Source organism: Ranitomeya imitator, chromosome 5, assembly GCF_032444005.1.
Source record: "Ranitomeya imitator isolate aRanImi1 chromosome 5, aRanImi1.pri, whole genome shotgun sequence".
In the NCBI taxonomy this organism is placed as follows: domain Eukaryota; kingdom Metazoa; phylum Chordata; class Amphibia; order Anura; family Dendrobatidae; genus Ranitomeya; species Ranitomeya imitator.
In genome coordinates, this window is record NC_091286.1 from 36,611,747 (window position 1) to 36,635,125 (window position 23,379).

The 23,379-nt window shown below is 43.1% G+C and overlaps 1 protein-coding gene across 3 annotated transcripts in view; it reads right to left on the bottom strand.

Annotated features, from left to right (window-relative positions):
* Positions 1-23,379, bottom strand: part of HHAT (hedgehog acyltransferase) — a 312,900-nt gene that overhangs the window by 946 nt on the left and 288,575 nt on the right. The window lies entirely within an intron of this gene.

Below are 23,379 nucleotides of genomic sequence, written 5' to 3' on the forward strand. Positions count from 1 at the left end.
CATTTTGACACAGAGCACTTCTCCCTATGTTATTCTATGGGGCCGTGCACAAATCCAATTTTCTTTTTACTTGGACCAAGTCTGTTCGAAGAAAAAAAAATCGCAGCGTGCACGATTATCAGATTGCACTCGGCCTCTCATGTCTATGGGACCATGAATTGAATGGAGAGGATTGTGATTTTATTTTTACCTATTCTCCACATCCAAGATAATTGGACTACCCTCTGATCAAACTCTGATCAGGGTGTGATTAGCATAAGAGGCCCAATTTTCTCAGATGAGAGAATATTTGGTGGTGTGATCCTAGCCTAACATAGAGAAAGGCAGCCCATAAGGCCAAAAAGACAGAAGAGAGAAGACACAGGGTATGATCAGAGAACTGCTTGGCATTTGTAAAGATATAGAGGAGACCTGAAGAGAGATGAGTCTTGGATTTTTTGAAACCCTGCTCCAGGCTCTCAGAATTCAGTAAAATAATGGCCATCTGCAGTCACTGTCCCATATGTTTTCCCCACCCTGAAATAAAGCATCATCAGTGACTGCCGCTTCAGGGTCTAGTCTAGTCCCTTCTCTACTAAGCATGCACTGGATGTCAATTCTAATTCTTTTGAATGTGCAGTGACAGTGCGCTCCTTTGCCAGGAGAAGTGACAATCCTGTAAAAGAGTGCACTGTCAGTGTACACTGAAAAGGAAAGAATGCGGCAAGAAGGGAGAGCAGAGACCAACCCAGTTCCCAAAACGGATGTTGCTACCCTGAAAAGGGGACGTCACTGATGATGATTGATTTCAGGGTGGGGAAGTGACTGCAACCTCAGCATGATGTCCTATTTGACTATCCCAGCATGCTCTCAATCAAAATGTCATCGGGGCGGAAGTGGAGAAAAAATTTGCAGGAAGATAGAGAGAGTTAACTATTAATTGAAGTATATTAGAAAAGTCATTAGACTACTACATTAGACATTTAGTGTGAAATTCAACTTTGGTTTCCGACCACCCCTTTGAGTGATAGCATGATGTTTGAAGGGTTTGTATGAGATTATTTAGATGCAACGGCTCTTTTTCACATACAGTGCCACTCCTTTACACAGGTTTTATAGTATTGCAGTCGATCCCCAATTATTGTCAACTGAGCTGCAGTACCACCTACAGCCTGTGGACAAAAGTGGCGCTGTTTCTTGTAGAAAGCAGGAATATATATTTTTTTATATGGTTAACCTAAACGTTAAAAAAAATAAAAGTAGTCATCTTTAATTCCCCCGTGGTACTAAGGCAAGTATCTATAAAACACTATAATGAATATTTGATATAGAGTCTCAGGTAAGTTCAGCCGCGCTCACATTCAGGATAATTAAAGTTAAATTAGTATATATATTCCCTTGGCTTGCACAACGTCATGCATCCAAATGCACGATTTCTCCCCGGCTCGGGATGGAACATGACCTCATTTCCTTAATGCACTTGCCCAATAATAAACCTTAATCCTCAAATTGAAATACGAGTTTTTCTTTAAACAACTTTATTAACTATTCTTCTCCAACAGTGGACGGCGGGCTCAGCGGAAGTTCCATTATTTATCAGGCTCGTTAAGCTCATTACTTTTTCCCTAGGCAGATGAGAGTTACAAGACTCCTATGTTGTCTCAAGGTGACTCCTATCCCGGAGTGCCATAATGTTCGCTATAAATGACTTTCTCCTACAAGATTAGAATTGATGTCACAGCACTTAATTATAGGAATCCTTTCCCGATCTATAAATCATTTCTTCTATTTTACCAACAATATTAAAATAGAATTTTACAACTGGAATCTAAAAAGGTTTCGGTCACGCATCCTTCCCGTTATTTTACTCCGCCTACACAAGCCCGACCCACTCGTAATCTGAGTCATAAAAAAATTCTAAACCACTTAGCAAAAGTGGCACATAAAAAGCATCTAGAATATAGTACAAAAATACATAAAGATGAATAAAAGTCAACAAACATTCCATTACTTATCTTGTATTGATCCTAAATTACTGCCTGTTTTACATTCCAGAGCTATATTCACAATTCTGCAGTATTCAGAGCTACATGTCCCCTTTTCAATATGTAGATACTCTGCTAAATGTCTTCTTTTGTGGCGTGGGGAGGGAACATTAAATTAAAAAAAAAAAACAGTCACTAGGTTTTTGTACCCCATCTGAGAGCAGCAAAATGTGGGGACAGAGACCCTGATTTCAGTGATGTATCAGTTGCTTTAGTGATTGCTGCAGTTTTGATTAAAAACTGTTTCATCTGCTGCAGATCTACCAATTATCTGACTGCCAAGAGTTTTAATTTAGGTGGGATTACCGTGTTTTTCGGACTATAAGATGCACCTAGGTTTTAGAGGGCAAAAACTGTGTTGATGACACACTGTTATGGGAGGGGAGCTACTGCTAACACTGCTATAAGGGTAATATTCCCCATCCTACTTCTGATCGCTCCTGTTAGAGAAGGTGCCAGCTGTATAACACAGCCGACACCAGATTCAGCTCCATAACTCACTTCATACACCTACATTTGCTCCATGATGTAATAGTATGTCATGAAGCAGGAATGCATATATAGTAGAGATGAGAGGATTTTTGAAATTTGAATTCACAGACTTTGCTGAATTTTCCCAAAAATTTAGATTTACGGTGAATACATTAAGGTGAATTTCAATACGAAAAAATAAAAATGTAAAATTACACGTGGGGGAGAGGTTACAATCTACAGGAGAGAGAAGATCCCGCTGACCATAAGGGCATAAACTCTACAAAAGAGAGAGGACCCTGCTGACCATAAGAGCTTACACTCTACAGGAGAGAGGACCCCGCTGACCATAAGAGCTTACACTCTACAGGAGAGAGAGGACCCCACTGATCATAAGAGCTTACACTCTACAGGACAGAGAGAGGACCCCGCTGACCATAAGAGCTTACACTCTACAGGAGAGAGGACCCCGCTGACCATAAGAGCTTACACTCTACAGGAGAGAGAGGACCCCACTGACCATAAGAGCTTACACTCTACAGGAGAGAGAGGATGCCGCTGATCATAAGAGCTTACACTCTACAGGAGAGAGAGAGGACCCCACTGACCATAAGAGCTTACACTCTACAGGAGAGAGAGGACCCCGCTGACCATAAGAGCTTACACTCTACAGGAGAGAGAGAACCCCACTGACCATAAGAGCTTACACTGTACAGGAGAGAGAGGACCCCCCTGACCATAAGAGCTTACACTCTACAGGAGAGAGAGGATGCCGCTGATCATAAGAGCTTAGACTCTACAGGAGAGAGAGAGGACCCCACTGACCATAAGAGCTTAGACTCTACAAGAGAGAGAGAGGACCCCACTGACCATAAGAGCTTACACTCTACAGGAGAGAGAGAGGATCCTGCTGACCATAAGACCTTACACTCTACGGGAGATGACCCTGCTGACCATAAGACCTTACACTCTACAGGAGAGAGAGGATCCTGCTGACTATAAGACCTTACACTCTACAGGAGAGAGAGAGGATCCTGCTGACCCTAAGAGCTTACACTCTACAGGAGAGAGAGAGGATCCTGCTGACCATAAGACCTTACACACTACGGGAGAGAGATGACCCTGCTGACCCTAAGACCTTACACTCTACAGGAGAGAGATGACCCTGCTGACCCTAAGAGCTTACACTCTACAGGAGAGAGAGAGGACCCTGCTGACCATAAAAGCTTATACTCTACAGGAGAGAGAGAGGATCCTGCTGACCATAAGACCTTACACTCTACAGGAGAGAGATAGGATCCTGCTGACCATAAGACTTTACACTCTACAGGAGAGAGAGGACCCTGCTGACCCTAAGAGCTTACACTCTACAGGAGAGAGAGAGGATCCTGCTGACCATAAGAGCTTACAATCTACAGGAGAGAGAAGATCCCGATGACCATAAGGGCATAAACTCTACAAAAGAGAGAGGACCCTGCTGACCATAAGAGCTTACATTCTACAGGAGAGAGGACCCCGCTGACCATAAGAGCTTACACTCTACAGGAGAGAGAGGATGCCGCTGATCATAAGAGCTTAGACTCTACAGGAGAGAGGACCCCGCTGACCATAAGAGCTTAGACTCTACGAGAGAGAGAGAGGACCCCACTGACCATAAGAGCTTACACTCTATAGGAGAGAGATGACCCTGCTGACCCCAGGACCTTACATTCTACAGGAGAGAGAGGACCCTGCTGACCATAAGAGCTTATACTCTACAGGAGAGAGAGAGGATCCTGCTGACCATAAGACCTTACACTCTACAGGAGAGAGAGAGGATCCTGCTGACCATAAGACCTTACACTCTACAGGAGAGAGATGACCCTGCTGACCCCAAGAGCTTACACTCTACAGGAGAGAGAGGATCCTGCTGATCATAAGAGCTTACACTCTACAGGAGAGAGAGAGGATCCCGCTAACCATAAGAGCTTACACTCTACAGGAGAGAGAGAGAGAGAGGATCCTGCTGACCATAAGACCTTACACTCTACGGGAGAGATGACCCTGCTGACCCTAAGACCTTACACTCTACAGGAGAGAGATGACCCTGCTGACCCTAAGAGCTTATACTCTACAGGAGAGAGAGAGGATCCTGCTGACCATAAGACCTTACACTCTACAGGAGACAGAGAGGATCCGGCTGACCATAAGACCTTACACTCTACAGGAGAGAGAGGACCCTGCTGACCCTAAGAGCTTACACTCTACAGGAGAGAGAGAGGATCCTGCTGACCATAAGACTTTACACTCTACAGGAGAGAGAGAGGATCCTGGTGACCCTAAGAGCTTACACTCTACAGGAGAGAGGATCCTGCTGACCATAAGACCTTACACACTACGGGAGAGAGATGACCCTGCTGACCCCAGGACCTTACATTCTACAGGAGAGAGAGGACCCTGCTGACCATAAGAGCTTATACTCTACAGGAGAGAGAGAGGATCCTGCTGACCATAAGACCTTACACTCTACAGGAGAGAGAGAGGATCCTGCTGACCATAAGACCTTACACTCTACAGGAGAGAGATGACCCTGCTGACCCCAAGAGCTTACACTCTACAGGAGAGAGAGGATCCTGCTGATCATAAGAGCTTACACTCTACAGGAGAGAGAGAGGATCCTGCTGACCCTAAGAGCTTACACTCTACAGGAGAGAGAGAGGATCCTGATGACCATAAGAGCTTACACTCTACAGGAGAGAGAAGACCCCACTGACCATAAGAGCGTAAACTCTACAAAAGAGAGAGGACCTCGCTGACCATAAGAGCTTACACTCTACAGGAGAGAGAGACTTACTTAGTGACTCTGGCAAAGGAAAACGAATCTGTAGTACAAACTGTGCTCCACTGAGAACCGCTAATCTGTGATGGCCCCGATACTGACCACCACTGTGCAAGTTATGATAATCCGTAAGACATCACAGCTGTAGGGCAGTACAAGGAGGACTGTGCGGCAATGCAGAATGATGTTAGCCTGATCTCTGATGCTTCATCAGTGACTGAGGAAAATGGTGCTGCTCTAATTTCAGGAAATTCGATTTGAACTTGATCCTCCGTGGATCGATCGGCTCATTTCTAGAAAATAGCCACTATGCAAAGCTAGACTTCACCTGCGGCGGAGCTGCAAGAAAATGGCAGTGGGACAACCTTTGTTCAACCTATTTTATAGGGACCGTTCAAACATAAAAAGATTGTAAAAAGATGGTAAGGTTTTTAAATACATCAGATAGGGATTATATACATTAGATAGGACTGCTCTATTATGGGTATACCTTGGCGATTGGTGGAGCAGCTTAATATACATTTTTTTGCAAAAAAAAGTATTAACTAAATACCCTGTATTTTTTTTTGTTTTTTGACTAGCACTTGCTCATTTACTGTGACTTCTTTACAACAGAGTATTTTTGACCTCGCTGTTCTCTTTTTGTGTCTTCAACAAAATGGCAGTGGGACAACCTTTGTTCAACCTATTTTATAAGGACCGTTCAAACATAAAAAGATTGTAAAAAGATGGCAAGCATTTAGCACTTATCCGCAGGGCTTAGTTTGCGTCTGTTGCAGCGGTGTATATACCGGAGCAAAGCACCATCTAAATGGGAAGTGAAGAACTCTTGGTTCCCATTTTTGTGATTGCCGAGGTCCCTATCCCGTGGCACTACTCCGATTATCCATAAACACTTATGTTAATGGCTAAGTATTTGACGAGAGGATTTGGAGAGCTCTGCTATAACATAGGCATTCGTAAATACTATTGGCTTAATTCACTGGTGACTGATGTAGAGAGCACCGTTATAAATTCAGCAAAAGCAGATTTGGCATCAGTCCGTGTGATCCCCTTGTTTGTGTGCGTAGAATGATATTTAGATGCGGATAAATCTACTTACTGCTACACGGGATTAGATCACAAAGTCTGTGGAGATCGAGGAAAGATGATTTATTCTGACATGGAGTCACGGTCACGTGTTGACCTGGGGGGCGGGGGGTCCACATGGCCGAGAGGACCCTCGGGGGAGGGGGGACTCTGAAGGAAAAATCCGCACCTAACTGAAGATCGCTTCCTAGTGATGATGGACATTACAAGAAATCCCTGAAGGACAGGGGGATTAGAAATGAGATACATCATGTCACGTAGGATTTAAGTTGATTTACTTTAATGAAAGTTGAATGAGAACTGACAGAAGTCACAATGAGACATTGAGAAGAAGCAGAAAGAGAAGATCCTGGATGTTCTTTTTTTTTTGCTCAATATGACGTAATTTAAAATGCCATTTATATCCAGAGATTTTTGGAAATAAGACGAGTAGGCATCTAAAAGGTGATAACCACTTAGTTGTCACTTGAAGTTGTCACGGTCTAAACTCAGGAAGAATATCTTAAGCTGGACATGCACTTTAAAGTGTCATCAAGTCAAAAATTGATAGCTTTTGCTCTAATTTTATTCCTTCTTCTTCCCTGAGCATGCAGTTTTGTTGTTTATTTAAATTCCAGAGAAATGGACCTTTTTATTTAGTGCTAATTTCTATTGTCTTTACTGAGTGGGCGTGGCACACAGCATAACAATGCAGAGGAGCTTAAAGTCACGCCCCCGAGGATCCTCTGCGTAACATCTCCTTGGTAAAGACCAGAAAAAATGAGCACAAAATATCTATGGAACTGTATTGCGGATTGACAAAAAAATGGATACTTAGGAGAGCAGTGGGGATAAAATAAGAGCCACTTTTGACATAGTGACAGGTTGGCTTAAAATAAAATAGCTGTTGGCCATCCTTTCATTCATCTGATGCTCTCCTCAACATGTATGCTTGATTTGGCGGAACACGCATGCATTCTCAATAGGGAAAGGAGAGTAAACTAAGATACCACTGGCAACAACTTAACTTCCCAGACAACAAGAGGATGGAATAAGATGAAATCCAACAACTGAAGCTTTTTTCCCCAAGAATCAAGACAGTCCTGCACACATTACAGGGAAATCAGTCATCGGATTCTTGCTATTTAAGCTGAAAGCAGCATGATGTGGGGGCAGAGATCCTGATTCCAGCAATGTGTCACTTAATAGCAGTGTTTTATCAGCAGGAGATTATTACTACAGGACTAGATGTCTCGTGTCTCCTAGTCCAACCATGCCCCCAGCACTTGTCAATATACCATATACACAGACAGTGGATAATCAGTGGTGTGGGTTATATACAGCTCAGCATTCTGAGCCCTGCTAGATCTGCAGCCGAGCAGCGGCCCCACTCTGTATAGTAAGCAATCAGATGATCGCAGCTTCTAGTCTCCCATAAAGCAAGTGAAAAGTAAAAAAAAAGTTTTTTAAAAATGTAAAAGGGTAAAATCACCCCTCATTCGCCCCATTCAAAATAAAACAATTAAAAATAAATAAACGTACACATATTTGGTATCAGCGAGTTCAGAATTGCTCGATCAATATATAAACATAATTAATCTGATCAGTAAACGGCGTAGAAAGAAAAAAAAAAGTCAAAACGCCAGAATTACTTTTTTTTTGGTCGCTGCAACATTGCATTAAAATTCAATAACAGAAGATCAAAAGATCGTATCTGCACCTAAATTGTATCAATAAAAATGTCTGCTCGGCGCACAAAAAATAACCCGTCTCACAAAAAATGGAGACGCTACTGGTCTCGGAATATGACAACTTTTTTTTCTTGAGAAACTGGATTTTTTTTTTACCAATTAAAAAAGAAACTATGTTTGGTATTTACAAACTCATAATGACCTGGTGAATCATAATAGCAGATTAGTTGTAGCATTTAGTGAACAGGGTTAGTTAAAAAAAAAAAAAGACAATTGTGGAATTGCACGATTATTGAAATTTCACCGCACTTTGAATTTTTTCCCGCTTTTCAGTACACTATAAGGGAAAACTAATGGTGTCGTTCAAAAGTACAACTCGTACAAGCCCTCTTCTGGACATATTGACGAAAAAATTTTAAAAAGTTATGGTTCTGGGAAGAAGGGGAGCAAAAAACAAAAAGTCAAAAATGGAAAAACCCAAGGTCACGTAGGGGTTAGGTTTTGTCTTAAGCTTGTGAAATGCGCAGAGTGGGGTTGAGATCTTAAGAATATTCCACTTCTTTGCCTTAATAAGCCTGGGTTGTTTTGGGTCATTGTCCATCTTACTGTGAAGCTCCGTCCAATCAACTTTGCGGCATTTGGTAGAATTTGAGCAGAAAGCATCGCCCTGTAGATTTCAGAATTTATCCTGCTGCTTCACATCATTAATAAACACTAGTGTTGTGAATTCTGCTCTTGGGCTCCCTCCGGTGGTTATGAGTGGTAGTGCTGTGGTAGTTGGATCGCAGCATTTATCAGGTGTTTCTATTTTTTGCAATTTGGGCTGGGCTATTTAGTCCTACTTTAGCCTTTAGTCAGTGCCAGTTGTCCATTGTTTTTGGAGGATTCTCATCCATACCTGGTCTCTTCTGTTCTGCTGTTCATTTCAACAAAGATAAGTTCTGGCTTTGTTTTTGCTGTCCACCTGCTGTGGACCTAATAGTTCTGTGCATTTTCATGTTTGGTCTAGTCCAGCTTTGTCTGTGAAGGATTTTTTGCAGCCTAGCTGTGTCTCTGGAGATGCAGATATACCCTCCATGTCTTTAGTCAGATGTGGTGATTTGTATTTTCTGTGGTGGATATTTTCTAGTGTTTTAATACTGACCGCATAGTACTCTGTCCTATTCTTTCTTTTTAGCTAGTATGGCCTCCTATGCTAAATCCTGATTTCATATCCGCGTATGTTATTTCCCTCTCCTCTCACAGTCAATATTTGTGGGGGGCTGTCTATCCTTTGGGGATTTTCTCTGAGGCAAGATAGGTTTCCTGTTTCTGTCTTTAGGGGAAGTTAGTTCTTAGGCTGTGTCGAGAGGTCTAGGGAGTGTTAGGTACCCCCCACGGCTACTTCTAGTTGCACTGCTAAGTTCAGGGTTTGCGGTCAGTACAGGTACCACCTTCTCCAGAGTACGTCTCATGCTGCTCCTAGGCCACCAGATCATAACACACTAGTGACTCGGTGCCATTGGAAGCCATGCATGCCCGCGCCATCACACCTTCTTCACCATGTGCTACAGAGGATGTGGTGCACTTTGTCTCATGAGCCGTTCTAAGCCTTCTCCATATTTTCTTCTTCCCATCATTCTGGTACAGGTTGATCTTAGTTTTATCTGTTCAAGAAATGATTTTCCAGAACTTCGTGGCTTCTTTAGATGTTTTTTTTTTTTGCAAACTGTAATCTGTCCTATCTATGTTTAATGCTGATCAATGGTTTGCATCGTGTGGTGAACCATCTGTATTTGCTCTCGTGAAGTCTTCTCTTTATGGTAGACTTGGATACTGAGACACTGACTTCCTGGAGAGTGTTATTCACTTGGGTGGATGTTGTGAAGGGATTTTTCTTTACTGTGGGAAGGATTCTGCAATGATTCACTACTGTGGTCTTCTGTGGAAGTTCAGGCCTTTTTGAGCTTCTTTACCAGCCCAATTTTATACCTATCACCTATAGACCCTGCACTTCAAGATCACAATTACATTTCACCGTAGAGCTCAAACTTTACTACCCCTTCTAGTGACATCTCCATTAAGTCTAGTTTACCAAACAACTGGACTTTCAGAGATAAAGCCTCCATTACAGCTTTTTTGTAGTCTCCTTAGACCTGCCACGGTTCTCAAACGCAGTCTCCCCTAATTTCAGCTCAGAAATGCTCTTAATACCTTCAAGTAGACATTTGCTCCACATCTACATCAGACTCCCCTCTACAGCTGACTCCACCAGTGTTGACAGTATAACAGCCTTTCTAGCCTCCTGTAATACAAATGGTCACAGTACTTAGCTCACCATCTGATACTTGACAAGGCTGTGCTCAATGAAGCAACCACAAATCTTCGCTTACCACCCTTCTTTCAGGCCCATATTTCCCAGTCTCCAGCCCACCATCAATCCTCAACAGGAAGCCACTCCTAAACTCCACTCCACCTCAGCACTCAAAGTCTAAGCCAGCAAGATGCAACTCTCCCAGGTAGTACAGATGTCAGGCCTATCTTTTTCATTGACCAACTGCATCTCCACCTGCCCTTACTGCCTCCAAGTTGACATTTGGTCCACAACTACATTAAACTCCTCTATACAGCTGTCCCCACCGATGCGGACAATATACTTAGCCAATCCTGTGTCAATAACAGTAGGTACAGAACAATGGAAATCCATCTTCCACGGCCAGCATTTCTAGCCTCCATTATTAATGCACGTGGTCAGTACTTAGCTTACCTAATGTTCCTTAATAAGGCCAAGCTCAATGAAGCACCTGAACCTCTTCCATTACCACCCTTCTTCAGGTCAACATCATATCTCCCAGTCTCCAGCCCATCAATCCTCAACATTAAGCCACTCCAAGATTCCAGTCCACCTCTGCATCCAATATCCAAACCAGCACAAAGCAACTCTCCCAGGTAGTACAAGTCTTATGCATAACTCTCTCAACGGCCAACTGCATCTACAGCATATCAGACTATCTGCACTCTCGGCTACTGGTGCAAAAGTTTCCACTTCATCTACTTACTGTTCCTCCAGCAGTCCCCTATGACAGTCAGAAGGCATCAGCAAAACCATGCACATTTCCCTGGCAACACCGGACTCTTTCTGGCGCTACTTCACTATATGAACAGCCAAGAAGATATTTCTGTGCCTACAGCTTCCATAGAGCTACTCACCATTCGGGCAATTTAGGCAAAGAAAACAACCTCAAGCAGACAAGAGAACACAAGCAATACATACAATCCACAGGTAGGAACAAACAAACCAATGAGCACTCCCATCGATCAACTGAAAGAGTAGGAGAACCATCCAAAGGACAAATCCTCAGTCCATGTTCACCCTCTCGCATGTTGGCGGACTGCCTGCACAGAAGTGATAGTTAGGTCGACTTATTATCTTGCACAAAACACTTTTCTGTTCAATAAAAAATAACATATAGAAAAGCTGAGCCACCTGATAATTAGAAATACATCATTAATTCAACCCTGAATTACGTAGCTGAGGCCAATGCCCAGACTTTATCCTGGACACCAGCCAATGGACAAGCTAGGGCCCTTAAGATAAAAAGACTTAGGTTATATTCTTTGAATAGTCATAAAAACTATGAATACCTAAGAAACATTCCTAACTTCTTCTAAGAAAGACAAATATGTAATGCTCAGGCGTCCCTCATCATCACTGCCCAAGTAAACCCAATGATGGATTGTACATCAGTCACTCATAGCGTTAATGTCGCATTTCAAACCGTCAGCGTGGACTCTTATCATTCAGAATAGTGTTAATCAACACAATTAAGCACTTCTTGTCTAATTAAAAATATGTCTAAGCGACTCATTAGATTTTAATTGAAATAAAGATGTTTGCCAACCTCATCATCCGCATGCCAGGATGTAAATACAAGCTCAGGTTTGGATAAACCGCCTTCATATTGCAGATGTAGAAATTGATATTTGATGCTCCAACGGACTAATTTTTTTCATCTCTGTAAAAATAAATCCCATTTAAAGCCCAATAGATTCCGCACCAGGAGGTTATCAGTGTACCTCAAGGCCAAAAACGCTTTCACTACTGTTGAGTCCAAATTTTTCCAGATGTGGGAAATCATTTTGGCATGTATACTCCCCAGATTGTTAAAATGAAGGTAGGATTTTTCTGTCTCTTACAAGTGATGAGCAACTATACTCGTTGCTCGAGTTTTCCCGAGAATGCTCAGGTTGTCTAAGAGTATTTGTTAGTGCTGTCGGAGATTTTGTTTTCGTCACTGCAGCAGCCTGATTTACGGCTGCTAGACAGGCTGAATACATGTGAGGAATGCCTGTTTGTTAGGGAATTCCCACATGTATTCAGGCTGGCTAGCAGCCGTAAATCATTCAGCTGAGACGACGAAAACTAAATCTCCGAGCACAAACAAATACTCGGAGATCACCCGAGCGTGCTCGGGAAAACCCGAGCAACAAGTGCACTCGCTCATCACTATCACTTACTTATGTATCCTTTCCGTTCACAATGTAATTTGATTTTGACGGTCATAACTAAAAGGCAATAAAAATCTACATTGTGAAATCTCAGTGCAAGGTCCTGGAAGGGCTGTAGAGAAGCTTCTTATATCTTCTTATATTATTATACAGTTTAACTGAAAAATAACATTTCATACTGCTGTATCTAAAATAAAAAACTGAATTTTACTACCCCTTCTATGGACACATCTTATACTTAAAAAAAACAACAGATTTTTAACAAAGAGCTAAGCACAAAAGTGGTATGAACACAGCCTTAGGCTACTTTCACACTAGCGTTAACTGCAATCCGTCACAATGCGTCGTTTTGCAGAAAAAACGCATCCTGCAAAAGTGTTTGCAGGATGCGTTTTTTCTCCATTGACTAACATTACGCGACGCATTGCGACGGATTGCCACACGTCGCAACCGTCGTGCGACGGTTGCGCCGTTTTTCGGCCGACCGTCGGCCGCAAAAAACGTTCCATGTAACATTTTTTGCAGCCGACGGACAGTCTTTTCCGACCGCGCATGCGCGGCCGGAACTCCTCCCCCACCTCCCCGCACCTCACAATGGGGCAGCGGATGCGCTGAAAAGCAGCATCCGCTGCACCCGTTGTGCGGCGGAGGCAACGCTAGCGTCGGTAACCTCGGCCCGACGCACTGCGACGGGCCGGGCCCGACGCTAGTGTGAAAGAAGCCTTATGGTGCGCTCACACATAAGTCGATGGTTGCTGAATGCCATCAGATCTACTACCTAGAAGCCTCTTACAGAGGCCCGAATGCACTTCCATATGCACAGAACGATTGTTAAACCAAAGTTCTTTGCACATAGCAGATCATTATCTGCAGCACATCTTGTTAACATAGCACAATGTGCTGCTGAAACTGATGACTTCAAGCCTACTTAAAAATCATCACTTCTGAAGAAAAAGTTTTTTTCATTTGTCGGTTATTTTGCAACCTATTCACACATGATAAAAAATGGGAAATGATCATTGCTAAGAACCTTTGTTCCTAATAACTGTCCAGCGTAAATCTACGCTTAGTTCTGGTTAAAGGACGGTTTCACCCATATGTGAAACACTGACCATTCCCTCGTTAGAAGACCAAGCCTAATGTCACACACAGTGTAGGAAAGACTAAGTGCTTGACATTATCACCGGCCGGTGATAATGTCACGCACTTAGTCTTTCCTAAACTGTGCGTGACATTCCGCACCTATCGCCGAGCAGGATACCTAACCCCTGCCTGACCCTGACGATAAGCAATGCATAGGGATGGACAGGATAACCACTAGTGAATCCCCACTACCACTAAAAACAGATGGGATACACAAACAAGGGGAACACTTAGCTTGAGTAGACTCAGAGAGAAATACAGACGTCCTCCAACCACCAAAGAGGAAGAAAGCCAACTGCAATAGCCTCAACAGGGAAGTGGAAATGAAAATATCAACGGCAACTCCCAGCAGCAGCCTGGGAGTCTATAACACCCAGGGATTCCAGCAGGTATGAGGTGGTTCTCAGGGTTCCTGACCAAAGACCATGGACCACTGATGTGATGCAATACCAGGCACAACCTCTAGACAGGGGTGGGGTCACTTTTTGAAGACGCCAACCAATTATAATTCTGGATAATGGTGTTTCAGTGTACCCAGATGCAGAGGGAGTCGGATATATGAAGGTTGGGAAATTCGAAGCTTACAGGAATTCTACAGAACAAAAACTATCAATCAGCATATCTGCAGTTTCCATGAAAAATAGATTTTTCCTCTTTTATATGCATGGAATGATTGGAATGTACTCAACTAACATAAAAAATGAAACTAGTGATGTTCTAAAACTTCAAGCGCTGTCCTCTGGAATCACCAGACACATTTAGTACAGATTAAGGAGGTATAAAATGGAAGACATTTAGTTGTAAAACGTAAAATAAGCAAAAAGTTAAATGTGGGAAAGTGAGATGACATGTATTAAACATTCTAAGGAGCAGCAGATGTTCCGCAGAAGATAAGAATATTTGCAAAACATATTCTGTTTATTGAGTTCTTGATTTGCATGCGAGCGATCGGGGGGGGGGGAGGGGTTGATGAATATATCCAATTTCAATGTAGGGAATATGGAAAAGCAAAATGTTGCTATAGAAAATGCAAAGCAGAGGTAGATCAAGAGCAAGGCATAAAACATGGACAAATCAAACAGAGAGGGTTGTCTCTAGACTTCAACAGGATGTAAAAGTCTCTTTACTCATCAAAAGGCCCCATCCGTAATTCTACAATGTAGCTGTAATAGCCTCAGCTTTCCAAAATATTAAGTGAAGAGATGACGTGTGCATCAAAAGCTTGACAAAGTATATTTTTCATAAACAGCGCCCCTTTTATGCTTAAGTTATTATTATTATTATTTATTTATATAGCACCATTGATTCCATGGTGCTGTACATGAGAAGGGGTTACATACAAGTTACAAATATCACATACAGTAAACAAACTAACAATGACGGACTGATACAGAGGGGCGAGGACCCTGCCCTTGCGGGCTTACATTCTACAGGATTATGGGGAAGGAGACAGTAGGTTGAGGGTTGCAGGAGCTCCGGTGTTGGTGAGGCGGTAGCTCCGGTGTTGGTGAGGCGGTAGCTCCGGTGTTGGTGAGGCGGTAGCTTCGATAGTGATGAGGCAGCAGCGGTGTCAGTGCAGGCTGTAGGCTTTCCTGAAGAGATGAGTTTTCAGGTTCCGTCTGAAGGATCCGACTGTGGTTGATAGTCGGACGTGTTGGGGCAGAGAGTTCCAGAGGATGGGGGATATTCGGGAGAAGTCTTGGAGGCGATTGGATGAGGAGCGAATAAGTGTGGAGGAGAGAAGGAGGTCTTGGGAGGACCGGAGGTCACGTGAGGGAAGATATCGAGAGATTAGATCAGAGATATATGGAGGAGACAGGTTGTGGATGGCTTTGTAGGTCAGTATTAGCAATTTGAACTGGATACGCTGAGGGAATGGGAGCCAGTGAAGAGATTTGCAGAGGGGGGAAGCGGATGAGTAGCGAGGAGAGAGATGGATTAGTCGGGCAGCAGAGTTAAGGATGGACTGGAGAGGTGCAAGGGTGTTAGCAGGGAGGCCACAGAAAAGGATGTTGCAGTAGTCAAGGCGGGAAATGATGAGGGCGTGCACAAGCATTTTAGTAGATTGGGGGTTGAGGAAAGGACGGATCCTGGAGATATTTTTGAGCTGGAGGCGACAGGAGGTGGAAAGAGCTTGGATGTGTGGTTTGAAGCACAGGGCAGAGTCGAAGGTTACTCCGAGGCAGCGGACTTCGGGTACAGGGGAAAGCATGATGTCATTGACTGCGATAGATAGGTCAAGTAAGGAAGATTTGTGGGATGGAGGAAAGATGATGAGTTCAGATTTGTCCACATTGAGTTTGAGGAAGCGAGAGGAGAAGAAGGAGGATATGGCTGATAGGCACTCTGGGATTCTGGACAGCAGAGCGGTGACGTCTGGGTCAGAGAGGTAGATCTGAGTGTCGTCAGCATAGAGGTGGTACTGGAATCCATGGGACTTTATGAGTTGTCCCAAGCCAAGTGTATAGATTGAGAAGAGTAGGGGTCCTAGAACAGAGCCTTGGGGGACTCCAACAGAGAGAGGGTGGGATGAGGAGGTAGTATGGGAGTGGGAGACGCTGAATGTGCGGTTGGAAAGGTACGAGGCGATCCAGGATAGGGCGAGGTCTTTGATGCCAAAGGAGGAGAGCATCTGCAGTAGGAGGCAGTGGTCAACTGTGTCGAAAGCAGAGGACAGGTCTAGAAGGAGGAGTACAGAGTATTGTCCAGTAGCTTTGGCGGTAAGTAGGTCGTTAGTGATTTTGGTCAGGGCAGTCTCAGTTGAGTGATGGGGGCGGAAACCAGATTGTAGATTGTCGTACAACAAGTTAGATGAGAGGTGGGAGGAGAGTTCAGCATGGACGTGCTGCTCCAGGAGTTTGGAAGCAAATGGGAGCAGCGATATTGGGCGATAGCTGGACATAGCAGTTGGATCGAGGGTTGGCTTTTTAAGGATAGGCGCGATTGTGGCATGTTTGAACGCAGAGGGGAAGGTGCCAGAAGTTAGTGATAGGTTGAAGAGGTGGGTTAGGGATGGGATAAGTGTGGTGGTGAGGTTGGGGAAGTTGTGTTTGGTATTGCAACTCAGTCCTAATAATTAGTGATGAGTGAACGTGCTCGGATAAGGTGTTATTTAAGCATGTTCGAGTGCTAACCGATTGACTTTGGCGTGTTTGAAAAACATGTTCGAGTCCCTGCGGCTGCATGTCTCATGGCTGTTCAACAATCGCAACACATGCAGGGATAGCCTGTTTGTTAGGCAGTCCCTCCAAGTGTTGTGGCTGTCGAACAGCTCGCGAGATATGCAGGCGCGGGGACTCAAACATATTTTTTGAGCATGCTGAAGACACTCAGTTAGCACTCGGTTTGACGATTTCCACCAAGCAACTCGATCGGCTTCACCCAAAGATCCTCAGACTTGCAGAGACTCTTTAGTCTTGACGGAATGCACCAGGAATATGCAAATTATCTCCCACAAGCTTCAATTCCTCGTTTGACAATTTCCTCCAAGCAGCTCGATCCAGCTATACCATTATTATGGCCTTTTAATGGCATACACATTGCATTAATGTACAGTAAGTAGCATATCCCCTTTACAGACTTTTCTATGGCAGCATGAATCAGACACTACCTGTATTATTGCAGCCCTGTACGTTGCGGCATTTCAAAGAAAACAAACTTTGAACAGCCGGCTGGGGATTATGTGTCTCAGATGACTAGTCAGAGGCTTCTCCGAGCTCCGCTCATCTAGACTGACAAGTTTCTCCCTATGTGTGTATAGAAAGAGGTCTGGACGTCTTCGGAAGCGGAGCCAGGAGAAACTTCCGCAAACGTGAAATATTCTGTTTGGCAGAAAAGCAACAAAAAAGGAATTGAAGTTGTGTACATGTGAGATCCAGCATGTTGTTATGTAGGAGGGCAAACTAGGGATCACGTCACAATATGACATTAACCAGTTCACGATCAGGCCATTTTCCCCCGTTCCTGACCAGGCAAATTGACATAATTTTTGCCTCTTTTTTGGGGATTCATAGGGCTTAATTTTTGTGTTATTTTATATTTCTTTTTATTTGCTGATACCTGGAGAAAATGTAAAGAAAAATAAGAAAAGGACTACTAAAGATAACATCTTAAATTGCTTTCCCCTTTCCATAGAAATTATTTTTTTATACAGTATATTGTAGATATTTTTTTCAATGGGGGTGGGGCTATAAACAGTGAATAGTTTTTTTATGTCCTCCTTTGGAGGCAAATTTTAACATATTAATATTCTTCATATTGCTGATTTCTCCTTTAACTGAGGCTGGTATATTAGCCCAAGTTACAGGGGAACTTTAGCCTCCTGACTGCACAGCAGGAATGAGAGGGTTTACTAGGAATCAGCAACTCTTGCTCTCTCTAGATCCAGTGTCAGTGCTGCCTAAAGGTACCTTCACACATAACGATTTCGTTAATGATATCGTTGCAACGTGACGCTTTTTGTGACGTAGCAACGATCCCGCTAATGATCTCGTTATGTGTGACAGCGACCAACGATCAGGCCCCTGCTGGGAGATCGTTGGTCGCTGGGGAATGATCAGGACCTTTTTTTGACAGTTTCAATGATGCCGAAGTCGTTCCCCTGATCGTTGGTCGCTGGAGAGAGCTGTCTGTGTGACAGCTCCCCAGCGACCACACAACGACTTACCAACGATCATGGCCAGGTCGTATCGCTGGTCGTGATCGTTGGTAAGTCGTTTAGTGTAACGGTACCTTAACCTGTATACACTGACCCACATTGTGTATACAATGTTTGATAAGGCAAATATGGCAATAAACCTTGTTTGCCTTCTCTGTGGGGAGTCTGGCTGTGCCTGACAGTAGTTTGCCTGCTCCCACAGCTTCATGATCTCCTTTAAGTTGTTTATTCTATACAGACATTTTAGTCAGTCGAGTAAAGTGTGATCTACTTGGACGTTTTTAGTCTATGGTCAGTCCAGAAGTATTTAAAGAAAGTTAGGCTTTTCAAAGTATGTTTTATCTTATACACCACAGTTTTTTCAGAGTAAAACATCCATGGCTACAATAACCCAGCCAGCCTCTGATTCATGCACATGTCCTCCTAAAGTTCTATATGGTAGTGGGTGACCATGTAATACAAAATCCTTCTGAGAGCTTCAAAGCCTGAACTATTCAAGCAGCTTTCTATTTTGAGTATTAAGACACCCATACACATTGGATTAATGCTGGCCAAAACTGCCGATGTAATAATAGTCGACATCTAGGATGACGTGATTAATAGGTCAATCAACGTCAGGCTATATCAACTCGAACGGGTGGCCGATCGTTAACCGAATGAGGCCAGAACAGGAGAGATTAATTAAGGTGAAAGCGATTAATTACTCATCAACCTAAACAAGTCAATGCAGATTATAGTGAGGGAGGATGGGACGGCGAGGCTCCGTGCTCGGTGATGTCTTCTCATTTGTAGTTTGTACTGGACTAATTAGGAAAATAACATGGGAATAAATGTGACAAATCTGATAGGAGCTTGTCTTCTCCAACTCGAGTGACTCAGGAGATAAAGTCTACAAATGTAAAGGGTGCTTTTACCTATAATAAAATAATTTTATGATAAATGGTCATTGCCATGTCTCCGTTAATTGGTACAAAATCTATTCAACCTACAGAGTTGGGTGTGAACCAATATGGCTGCCATGGAGTCCTGAATACAAGACTTGGATACTGGACAAGACTTTGGCCATTCAACTGTGATAAATCCAGGGGACAATACCAGATGTTGCTATAGTGGATGCTACATGTGTTGTAATCCAACCTTCTTAAGATAAGAGGAAATGGAAATCTTAAAGGGGCAATGGTATAACTTGAAGCTCAGGGTTTTCTATGCAAAACCTCCAAACTATCAGGGGTCTTCTCATATGGACCAAAGGGACCTTTGGGTTCCCCCAAGCCCCAGTGTCCAAGACTGACTAACACCGTAGCACCCACTATATTTACAGCCGTGATAAATGGGGGTCTTTTCAAGACAACATTTGTCCGTATGCCCTATTTAGCACATGGATATCATTGTGGTGGACCAATTATAGTCCCCAGAACAGTCGGGTGGCAAGAAGTACCACTGTACAGAGAAAATATGCCATTCTTAAGTTACATTTACACTGAAAGGTAATCATGAACGTTCATTCTTAAAAATGACGAGAAAAATGGGATCTTATCGTTTACTTTGGTAAACAGGCATTTAAAGGACCACCAATCAGCAAAGATTTACCGATTGTTGATCATATCATGCTGCCAGTTGGTCCATCTAAATGTACCCTTAGGATAAAAGGAGGTCACATAGTATTAGTCAAGGGTTAAGGGTACAATAAATTATCCTCTAGCCCTTGTGGGTATTTAGAAATACTTAGAAACCTCACATGACTTTCATGGGGCAAGAATTTCAAGACAGTGGCAATGCCTATGAAGAAGATATGTGTCATGTCCTTTATTATAGCCCTCCAATCTTCCCCATCTGGATATCTTACACACTCTTGATTTCAATCTTACCAAGCAGGAAATTGCATCACTTAAGGTCACATAAAGTGACTTTTCTGCTCCGTTGACCCTCTGACCTCTTTGATCCCCCAACTAGGAGATTTGAGAACATCTGTACCTCTTAGCAGTGATCTGTTAATTATAAAATATCTTACAGGTCGGAACCTTAAACAGAAACAAATTACAGCTATTCAATTATTCAAGCAAAGGAGGCAGAGAGGTGACAGCACCTAAGATGAGGGCTGTCACCATTAATGCAAGAATAGGGAAAATTGACAAGCAAAGTTAACATAGCATTACGGGTAACATGGGAAAAGAGCTGACGCTGACGATCTATATGTTCTACTGATATCATATATACATATACAGGACACAGTATAGCAGGAGTAGGAGCATGGTGGACCTCAGAAAACTAGATTAATGCAGACTCCTATTGCAATGGCTAAAGAGACTGCTCCTATTGGAAAGATATGAAAACCTTTGATGAATGGATTGCATGAGTGTCCTTCACCAGTGCTCATTGAAGTGTGCGAAGTTACCACAATTGGGTCAATAGATGTTATAGAGGATTGTACTCACCCAGCTGCGATTCAGGTAGGCACAGGAAGCGGTATTGCCTAAATGTCCAAGCTGGTTTATTTAAACTGCATAAACCGCTCAGGATAGCAAAACAAAAGAACAGCCTTTAGCGGCACAAAGTGAAAACATAAAGTAAAAAGTCCATACAACATACTGCGGGTCCTCCCGCTCAGGACAGTGTCTGATTTTTTAGGCCTTAGCACAGACCAACACACAGGAGATCCACACATCTCCAGCTCCAGACAATGAATGAGACACTCGGTCTCCACTTTATCTGCCAATCCACGCCCCTGGGGTTGGGATATGTAAGCGGTCATTCCCACTCATCACTTATGAATGCTCGTAAAACCCGGCCCTGGAATGGCCTAACAGCTCTCTCAGCACTATATCTGCTGGAGCATGCTTCCGAGCTCACATTACCGCAGCTAAGAGAAGGTTTTTCCACCAACATAGAAGAGGATTATTTACTGTTAAAGCAGTGAGAATCTGGAATTCATTGCCTGAGGAGGTGGTGATGGCGAACTCAGTCGTGGAGTTCAAGAGAGGCCTGGATGTCTTCCTGGAGCATAACAATATTGTATCTTACAGTTATTAGGTTCTTTAGAAGGACATAGATCTGGTGATTTATTCTGATGGAATATACAGTAGGTTGAACTGGATGGACAAATGTCTTTTTTCGGCCTTGCTAACTATGTAATAGCCGCAATGACACATATCACCCCTCAATGACCCATCCGGCAGCCATCTTACAATGTGGAGAGGGAAGGAGAAGGGGAATGAAACATGCAGGGAAACATCTTGGTACACCAGTATTCAGTTGGGTGACCAGAAGCCTCATCTCCATGGTTGACAGTTATTAAAACCTTCTCTTAAGTTACAAAGTACATTAGAAGGTAATAACTTCGTCAATGTTCGGACAAACTCCAGAAGTGTAAAAGATTGACTCTAGTAGATCATACATGGTGAGTTCATCAAGCCTGTCGGCAGTCATGGCTACATACGAACGACAGAGAGATACCATGGAAAAACAGATCATTGACTAGGTTAACTGCAACTATATGTGGTCAATGTTGACTGATCCCAATAATTTTATTGTGACCAGAGACAACTATATGTGTATTTGATGTTTGTTCAGTGTTTGTATGGTCTGTGTGGAGAAATAAAAAAGGATCAGGAATGTTGATATTCAATATGCCCGATTCTTTTTTCACAACACAGGCCGCCAGAGGTGTTTGGCAGCAGCTTGTTCCATGCTCAGATCACATGCTCAATCAGGTGATGTAAAGGTTTGTGGTGTAGTCCGACTCGGTAGGAACAGTTGATTAGCCAATGGCTAATGAATGTATATGGCCACCTTATGTTGAGTATGTGGCCAAAATCTTAATCTGAACCCGAGGAGAACAACTTGCCATGCCCTCTGATAGATCTGGATATGGACGGTGTTTGTGAGCAGACTCAACACAATTACATGCCCTCAGTCATGCTGATTTAGACAATGTGGATAAAGGACATAATTAGCTAATTCTTTATATGATGCAGGCAGAAGCCGCTTATCAGAGATGTGGCGAGAATGACAAGTTGTTGCCGGCATTGAAGGTTATCCTTTGCCTTTGTCGGTAGACAGAGATGAAAGCGCAGAATTGATATCATATGGGATTTGATTGTTATCTGGATCACACACCAGTACTTAACATGCACAGAGTTTCCCGCTGTAAAGCTTTCTTCGTGCAGCGATTAATTGCAATAACTCCTAACAGGTTGACAAAGATATTACTAATCCCGATGACTGGTCCTCCGGGGGCAGCAGTGATGATTATTAGTAGATAAGATGCACATTGAGGGTTCGCATTAAAGAGGACTTGTCACCATATATCCCTATGAAGCAAGACGGTCCTCCGAACAATGCTAATGGTCACCTCTTACTATTTTACAAATTGGACCTAAAATGCTTTAGTGATGTATAACTTGATGGTCCGGGACCCCAATGCAAAATTAGTAGAAGGGCCCTTCAGCTATAAAGCACAATTTCTAACATGGCAGAGGAGCGTGCGAGCGACGGCGACCTCTGCAAGCTCTAGTGCTACGCCATAAAAAGCATGGGTAAATGTGTGGCTTTTCAATCAATCACATTAAAACTAGAGATTTTAATATGTCTGCTTGTGATTGGCCAAATAGATCACGTTTTATAGCAATACTCTGGGCTTAATGGGGGTGAAGCTTGGCACAACGATTTAAAGAACATCAACATGGGAATCTCCATCAAACATGACATCCACAAGAAAGGACGGCTTTCTTCCTTTATCTTTTGGTTTTCAGCCCCATTGAAAGTGATCAATAGGGATGAAGATTTAAAAAGATAGATTGGTGAATACCTAAAGCCCATAGGAGTGTCTATGTAAAAATTACTTGCTGTCCATATGTTCAGTCTTTTGGGCATCTTTGGACAGCTTCTTACTAGAGACAGCTGAACCCAAACTGTAAAGTTGGGAGTTTGTATCGGACTCCTAGTGTCCAGTGCTGAACGCCAAACACGGACTTCTCCTGGATGTGCATTTTACACTTTGGGGAGGAGATAAAGAGATTT